Genomic DNA, 9,175 nt, shown 5'->3' with positions numbered 1-9,175 from the left:
TCACGCCAGCCGTTTCCCTGCCCCCCAGAACAGGAAGGTGTTATTCTCAGGCCCAGGAAGGGATGGAGGCAGGACAGCTTCCTCTTCTCAAACGGTTCTCCAGAAATGGAGTTCCCTGGAGGCGTGTGGGGGTCATCTGTCTGACCTAGGCTCGGTGCCCCTGCTGCACGGTGACCTCCATTCCTGTCTAGGCTGGAAGGGGGGAAGCACGTCCTCTCCCTCCCCCCAGGCACCTCCCGTGACCTTCCCTTCAATCCCGCCACTAGGCTAGAGAATCTCCTCAGCCCTGCCTCTTGACCTTCTGCCTTCCCCTTGCTTCCCTGCCCCCCAGCTCCTGGGTCTTCTCTCCAGCTGCCCCAGCTGAACAGGGGGCTGTCCCCGCTGCCTCTCAAGACGTTCCAGGCCTGTGAGTCATTGGGAATGTCTGCTCTGGCTGCCGCTGCCGCTTCCCTCCCGGGGCTGTGGACCCTCTTTCCCCTCCTCCTCCACGCTAAGGGCAAGGGTGCCCCTCCCAGGCAGGGGCTCTGGACTAGGGGGAAGGAAGCCTCGTGCAAAACCCGTGAGGCTGGGCTCCCCCAGTGCAGTGAGGAAGGGGCTTGGAGGACTCCCCAGACAGAATTTCCGGTCCTTTCCCCCATTTCCTAGGTGGGGAAACTGAGGAGGGGCGGGCAGAGCAGGGCCAGAACTCCAGTAGGCTCCGGCTCCTCCTCCCTCTGTTTTAGGGCTTAGCCTGGCCAGGCTGGGAACCGGCCCAAGCCTCTTTCCGAAGGGCCCTCCCTGCATGCAAAGCCAGGCCTGGCAGGAAAGCTGGAGAGGGGCCCTGCTACTGCCGCAGACTCCGCAGATGACACGTCCTGGCTGGGGTGGGGAGTCCACGTCTGCAGGAGGGAGGGAGGGAGGCCGGGCGCCCGGACCGTCCCCACAGGGCTCCTGCAACCTGTGAGGCCGCCTCCCACCCCTCCTCCTCTCCTGTCTGTCCTCCCGTTCCAGGTCCTCCTCCCTCCTCCGCCAGAAGAAACGAGGCTGGGTGTGGAGGGGAGACAGAGGGGAAGGGCAGGAGTCGGGGAAAGTTCCCGATGCCCTCCTCCCCAGCGTGTTCTCTGGTCCCCCTCTTCCCCAGGCACCTGCCCCTCAGCCCAGATTCAACGTCTAGAGACCAAGGGTCTAGTGTTGGGCTTCCGTGGGTCCTGGGTAATGGGCGTCTCGTACCCTGTTGCGGAGCCTCATTTCCCTCACCTGCAAAATAGGGTCTGGGCGAAAGAAGTCCCTTCCAACAGGGTTGGTCTGTAATGCTGTGTCTTCCCAGAGAGACAGACAGACATTCAGGTGTTTACGCACACACACGAGTAGCCGCATACCCTCTCACACACCCCTTCACACACTTGAGTACATACTCTTTCACACGTACATGTGTGTGTGCTCAGGGCCCTCTGCTTGCTCTGCGTGCAGTGGCCTCCACATTTCGTATTTCTCTCTTTCGAACAGCCCCCCACCCATTTCTTTTCTCATTCCTATCACTCCTCCACCCCCTTCACCACCTCGCTGTAATCTCCTCCTCCTGAGGTCACCAGCAGGGTAAAAGCAAGAAGAGAGTGGGCTGCGAGATGTGAACTTCAGAGTGTCAGACATCTGACCCTGCCAAAGCCCGCTCCCCCACCCCCTCGGGTCACTTGGCTCTTGCTGAGGCTCTGGGCAGGAGGGGTGTGAGGAGGGCAGAAGGAACAGCAGAAAAAGGCTAGCTCTCTTCCACGGGGGCGGGGGGTGGGGTGGGCTGCAGGCAATGCCTTCTACTTCTCTTCCCTGAAGTTCATTAACATTCACTTTCAAAAATCTCTGTGCCCCAGACATCCTGGGGCCTCCTTTTCAGTATGATGATTTTAGCAGCTTGCGCTGGCTGCGTTGCCCCAGGCTGCACCCTTCTAGGAACTTCCACCTAAGGGAATCTGGTCAGAGCTCAGAAATGACTGTTCCAGGGGATGAGCTATCTGTTGGCCAGAAAAGGCGTGGGAACTGGGGCAGCAGCGCTCACCCCTCAGACCCGGCCCGACTCAGGACTAACCGGAAACATCTGTACCAGGCTGGGAAGTAGCACTTCACACGTTTGAACTAAAGTATTCCTCACAGAGCCCTCTGAGGTGGGTGCTGTTACGGTCTCCAATTTCAGGAGAGCAACAAGAGGCACAGAGAGGTTAAGACAGTTCCCTGGAGTCACAAAGCTGGGAGGTGGCTGAGCTGGGTTTCAAACCCAGGCAGCCTGGCTCCAGAGCCAACAGGCTTAACTGCTACTCTCGACAGGTCCAGAGACCCGGGCTGGATCCCAAGGGATCCCCTCCTGCCTGGTCTGTAGAAGCCACTGTTTGCACACACATGCCACTCCCTCTGTGTGCACATAGGGGAAAGAGTACAGCGGCACGTGGCTGGGCATGGACCTCAGGCACCACCGTTGCAGCTGGAAGCCCCTCTCGAAGTGCCATCTCCCTCCTGTTTGCAAAGGACCTTCTGTGAGCTGACAGAACCCCATGTGTCATCGCATTTGGCCCTCCCAATGGCTCTGGGAGGTCAGTCTATTTTACAGATGGGGAGCCTGAGACTCATAAGGGTCAAGGCATTGTCTAGGAACCTCTTTTCAGAGCCAAGAGAGAACCCAGATACCCCAACATCCAAATCAGCCTTCTCGTCATTGCCCTGCGAGTTCCCTTGTTACAAATCCATACAACCACTAGGCACGCATAGCCGCACACAGCAGACCGCATGCAACTGGGAAGATTCAGCCCTCAGTCCCGTGACAAAGGACCCTTTGCTCCTCCTCACTGACAAGCCCCCCAGGAAGGCCTTATACCCATTCTGTAGGTGAGGAGAAGCCTTGTGCTGGGGACCCGCCAGCCAGGAAGGGGTGAATCTGTGACTAGATCCCATGCCCACCTGGCCTGGCCACAGAGCCAGCGTCCTTCTTATTGCACTAAATTACCTGCCACCCTCACTGTCATCCAGCCCAGGGGGACCCTGCACACACCTCATCCCCGCTGAGCACGTGGGAATGTAACAGACACAGGAAAATTATACCCATGATGCATCTGCATGATGCAGGCTCAGTTTCTCGGTGTTTTCTGTGCGCCAGGCACTGTGCTAAGGGCTGCATATGCATTAGCTCACTGAATGGCCACAACAGTCCTATGATGTAGATTCTGTAAATATCCTTATGCTTACAGATGAGGAAACTGAGGCTCAGGGAGGCTAAATAACTTGCTCAAGGTCACACAGCTAGGAAGTTGCAGAGCTGGGATTTGAACCTAGGCTCTCACTGCTATACTATAGCCCTGTCTCTAAGACTGACCGGGTACTACTCACTCAGCCACTCGGTCAGCAGCCACTACTGAGCACCCTGTTGTGCCCAGCACTGTGCCAGGCCCTGGGCCCACAGAGATGAGCAAGGCCTCTTCCTCCCGCTCCTGCCCAGCACCACGCGGTAGGTGGGGGCTGTGCCCACACTCACTCTCCTTCCTTCCCAGAGAGCCTCTTCCCTAGCCAACTAGGACATGTGGATCTTGGCTCTGGTTTGCATTCAACACCTAATGAGGGAAAATACTGAACCGATGCCAAGGCCTGGTGGGAACACAGAGGCGAGAGGAGAGGCAGAGGGGGTAGGACAGAACTCGGGGTGGGGGGGGCCAGGGCTGGGGCAGGGGTTGGGGTGGGGACATCGCTCTACCTCTGCCTCCATTCCGGTCTTAGACTCACATCTATTCTGTATCTCTTTATCTCAGATCTGTTCCTGACAACTCTGGCTGATTCTCTCTAAATCTGTCTGTCTCATTGAGCATGGGCTGTGAACCAAAGCATCTCAGGTTCAATTCCCAGTCGGGCACATGCCTGGGTTGCAGGCCATGACCCCCAGCAACCGCACATTGATGTTTCTCTCTCTCTCTCTCCCTCCCTTCCCTCTCTACAAATAAATAAATAAAATCTTTAAAAAATCTGTCTGTCTATGTGTATCCATCCACCTCCTGTCTTTCCCTGTCCCTTCTCTGCTTATCAGATGCTATCGGCCCCCGGGGAGGTGACGGGCCAGAGACTTGGCCACCCACCATCAGGCTGGACATCAGCTCTGTCCCAGGATCCTTCCTACCGGCCTCCTCTCTGCCCTGTTCTCTTCTCCTCAAGCCTTCCTCTCAGGATATTTCTGTCCCTGAATACGAATATCTGAAAGCCAGCCTAGGCATCACCAGGCTACATGTCTTGGATGTGCCCTGCCTCCCGCCTCGGACTGGGGGAAGAAGCCGTGCCTCTCCCATCAGACAGGAAGCTCCCAAGGATAAGCATTGTGTCTCCCTGTGTAAACGGACAGCTCCCTGAGGGCAGGGACTGCATCTCCCGGGCCAGTCGAGGTCCTTTGAAGGTACACCCTGGCTTTCTTCCCTAAGCCTGGGGGCGGGGACTATGTCTCCTCCTTCCTCTGGAGGCTCCTGGTCTTTAGCTTGGGCTCTGCCTTGGGAAGTATGTAGCAGGGAGGAAGGGACTGAAATGCTCCCCACACTCCACATCTCCTCCCAAAGCCCATTCAAGCTTTTATGCTGTACTGTCCACCCCACCCTAGAGAGCCCAGCTTTAGTGTCCTCCCTCCCGGATGTGTCCTTTTTTCTCTGGAGCAGCCGGAGATAAGGAAGACAGAAATACTAATATAGAACAGTGCCCAGGCAAGGATCTGGGCAAGGATCCTGCCCAGTCACCAGTGTTCCAGCAGCCCAATCTACCCCACGTCTAAGCTTGGCCTCCTCCTGGAAGACTTCCTGGACCAGCGAAGTCCACCTGTTTTTCTCTTCATTTCTGGAAGTATTTAGAGTTCATGCGTCTGATGGTTTCCTGAAGCTATTTAGGAAAAAAAAAAATAGCCCTTCCTCCTGGAACGACTTTAGATTTACAGAAAAGCTGCAGAGAGTGTACAAAGTTCCCATATACCACTCATCCAGTTCCCCCGATGTCAACATCCTACATCACCGTGTACATTTGCCAAAACTAAGAAGCCAGTATTGGTACACGAGTATTAACTGAACTCCAGACTTTAATCAGATTTCACTAGTTTTTCTACTAATGTTCCTTTTCTGTTCCAGAGCCCCCTCTGGGATATCATGTTGCCTTCGGTCATCATCATCTCCTTGGTCTCCTCTGTTCATGACTGTTTCTCAGTATTTCCTTGTTTTTCACAAACTTAATGGTTTTTGAGGAGTCCTGGTTAGGGACTCTGTAGCATTTCCCAGTGTTATTTCTCAACAGTGTAAGCCTTTCCTCAAACAGAACCCTGTGCGGAGTCCAGGAATGTGAGCAGATAAAAGCGGAGCTCCTTTGGTCCCAGCACCAATGGGAGAGGCCGTGGGGAAAGCCCGAATATGGATCTCCCTGTCCCCCTGGAAACTCTAACAAGCCCCTGTGATGTCATAGAACCCAGTTTGAAAACCATTCATTGAGGCCAAGCTCTGCTCAGTGCATGGTTTTATTTTTCTGTAACACCCTGGGCAAGTAATGATAGACTCAGGCTCACATACTCCTGGTAATGGGACCATCACTGTTTTCTGAGGAAACTCTGATGGTTGGAAAGACCCACCCCTACTATGCAGATAGCCCACCACTGCGGGCACTGCATGGCCTGCTCACCACCTATGTCCTTACCCGCCCACAGATGTCCTACCTCCAGGGCATGAGCGATCTTGCCTCGTCCATCCTTGCCATCGTGGGTCATGAAGACCATACCTTTGTCTGCTTTTGTGGCACCATGAAATGCCTGGCCATGAACTTCTATCCTGATGGCTGCACCATGGCCACCAAGTTTGCCCACCTCAAGCTGCTGTTGCAACACACTGACCTTGACTTCTACCGGTAACTGCAAGCCGGTGTCTAGGATCTCTTCTGTTACTGCTGGCTGCTGCTTGAACTCAAGCTTGAGTTTGCCTTTGATGATGCTCTCTGCACGCTTGAGGTCACTTGGAGTTTGCTGTCCCCCCATCTCAATCCTTCAAAACATGCAGTAGAGCTCGTTGGACCCTCCAGCCAAGTGGCAGACACTGGCTTCAATAGCCACAGGGGGCATTCCATGTGACAGAGGCACATATCGAGGCCTGCTGGTTGGGGATCCAGGGCTTTTGAAGATGGAGTTGACCACTTGGCCATGATCAGCCAGGTGGTGTCTCTTGAGACAAGCCAATCTGGATGACCTCCAGCAATTCAGGGACAAAACCCAGTAAGCATATCGAGAATTTGTTTTGGTGGGGTTTTTTTAAGATTTTATTTATTTATTTATTTTTAGAGAGGGGAAGGGAGGGAGGAGAAGGAGAGAAGCATCAATGTGTGGTTGCCTCTCGAGCGCCTCCTACTGGAGACTTTGCCCAAACCTAGGCATGTGTCCTGACTGGGACTCAAACCAGCAACCCTTGATTCACAGGCCAGCACTCCATCCACTGAGCCACACCAGCCAGGGTGGCATATAGAGAGTTTAAACCAATATTATCTAATGGATATATATGTTACACAACCAATGAACCCAACAACTTCAGAATATACATTCTTTTCATGTGCATGGAATAATTACTAAAAGTGCCCTTATACTGGGTCATAAGCAAGTCTTGAGAAATATCAAAGAATAAAAATCATATAGAATATGGTCTCTGACAACCATGTAGTTAGGCTAACAATCAATAACAAAAGGTTAACTTGAAAATCTTTAAATGTTTCAGTGCTAAGCAATGGACTTCTAAGTCATTCATTGTTTGAAGAAATCACGCTATATATATAAAAATATTTTCAAATGAATTGTGATGAAATATGCTAAAACTTTGGGATGTAGCTAAGGCAGTTCTTAGAGGAAAATTTATGAACATATATACATACATTAGAAAAGAAGAAAAGCCAAAAATCACAAAGAATAAAAAAATAAACCCTGTAGTAAAGCAAACCCAATAAAATAGAAGGGGTGATAATAAAGATCAAGAATGACCAAAAACAAACAAACAAAAACAAAAACAAATGGCACCAATTGTCAACATCTAGAACAAAAAGAGGTCATCACTATCCTATAGACAATGAAAATATTATGAGAATATTATATAATGACTCTATGCCAATAAATTTGAAAAATTGTAATGAAATTGGCAAATTATTTCAAAAACACAACTTACGAGTTTTACAGAAGACAATAGTCTCCTACTCCATACTTATTAGGAAAATTGGTTAGTAATTAAACATCTTCCCGTAAGGAAAAAGTCAAGTCCACATAGTTCACTGGTGAATTCTCCTGAACTTCAAAGAAAGAAACAACACCAGTTTTACACAAACTCTTGAAGAGAAGAGAGAGAGAGAGAACATTTCCTAACTTTTTGGATGAGGACAGCATAACCTTGGTATTAAAACAGAGCCAGACATTACGAGAAAGGATAATTACAGAATAATTCCTGTAAAATCATAAATATAAATTCTAAACAAAATAATAGCAATCAAATTCAGTGTTCTATAGTGCTTCATGACAAGTTTGAGTTTTTTCCAGAAATGTGAGGTTGGCTTCACATTTGAAAACCAATTATATAATTCCCCACATGAAAAGTATAAAGGAGTAAAGTCATACTTCAATAGATTTGAAAAAAGCATTTGATAAAAGTTCAACATTTATTGCCCTGGCTGGTGTGGCTCAGTGGATTGAGCACTGGACTTTGAAACAGAGGGTTGCTTGTTCGATTCCCAGTCAGGGCACATGCCTGGGTTGTGGGCCAGGTCCCCAGTTGGGGGTATGCAAGGGGCAACCACACATTGATGTTTCTCTCCCTCTCTTTCTCCCTCCCTGCCCCTCTCTCTAAAAATAAATAAATAAAATCTTTTAAAAAGTTCAAAATTTATTCATGGTAAAAATTCCCAGTAAACTGGGAAAAAAGGGTATTTTCTTAATTTGATAATATGAAACCAAAAACACTACAGCAAATATTATACTTAATGATAAATTATTGATCAAGGGAAGTCTATTTCCTTTGAGACTGAAACAAATGAGAATGCCCACCACTACTTCTATTTAATATTGTATGGGAGGTCCAAGCCAGTGCAATAAGGCAGGAAAAAAATATGTAAGATTTGGAAAGGGAAATTAAAAAAGCAATGATTATTTATTGATGGTATCATTAGGTATATTTGAAATTTTTTAAAATCCACAGATATGGTATAAGATTAAGTAAATTCAGTTATAGTTCTATAAGTTGACAATAAGCAATTAGAAAATAAAAAATATTTCATTGACATTTTTAAAATTAAAAAAATTAATTTTAATTTTTTAAAGGACATATTTTTGTCAGGAATAAATCTGACAAAATATGTTTCTGATTCTAAATGGTAAATCTACAGAATATTCCTGAGAGGAAAAGAAGTCTTTTAAAAATATATTTTAGCCCTGGCTGGTGTAGCTCAATGGATTGAGTGCAGGACTGAAAACCAAAGGGTCACAGGTTCAATTCCCAGTCAGGGCACATGCCTGGGTTTCAGGCCAGGTCCCCAGTGCGGGGCACACAAGGGCAACCAAACACTGATGTTTCTCTCCCTCCCTTTCTCCTTCTCTTACCCTCTCTCTAACAATAAATAAAAACATTAAAATAAAATAAAATAAAATATATTTTATTGATTATGCTATTACAGTTGTCCCATTTCCCCTCCTTTATTCCCCTTTATCCTGCACACCCTTTCCCACCTACATTCTTCCCCCCTGCTTTAGCTCATGTCCATGGGTCGTACATATAAGTTCTTTGGCTTCTACATTTCCCATACTATTTTTAACCTCCCCCTGTCTATTTTCTACCTGCCATCTATGCTACTTATTCCTTGTATCTTTTCTCCCTCTCTCCCCTTCCCACTCCCCCACTGATAACCCTCCATGTGATCTCCATTTCTGAGATTCTGTTCCTGTTCTAGTTATTTGCTTAGTTTGTTTTTGTTTTTTTAGGTTCAGTTGTTGATAGTTATAAGTTTGTTGTTATTTTACTGTTTATATTTTTTATCTTCTTTTTCTTAAATAAGTCCCTGTAACATTTCATATAATAAGGGCTTGGTGATGATGAACTCCTTTAACTTGGCCTTATCTGAGAAGTACTTTATCTGCCCTTCCATTCTAAATGAGAGCTTTGCTGGATAGAATAATCTTGGATGGAGGTCC

General features: G+C 48.5%; 1 pseudogene; it reads left to right on the top strand.

The window, feature by feature from the left end:
* The first annotated feature begins 5,581 nt into the window (after positions 1 to 5,581).
* LOC114503830 lies at positions 5,582 to 6,236 on the top strand (annotated as a pseudogene).
* Positions 6,237 to 9,175: the final 2,939 nt, after the last annotated feature.

Source organism: Phyllostomus discolor, chromosome 8, assembly GCF_004126475.2.
Source record: "Phyllostomus discolor isolate MPI-MPIP mPhyDis1 chromosome 8, mPhyDis1.pri.v3, whole genome shotgun sequence".
NCBI lineage: Eukaryota > Metazoa > Chordata > Mammalia > Chiroptera > Phyllostomidae > Phyllostomus > Phyllostomus discolor.
The sequence above is the reverse complement of the archived record's forward strand: the minus strand, read 5'-3'. Positions and strand labels throughout refer to the sequence as shown.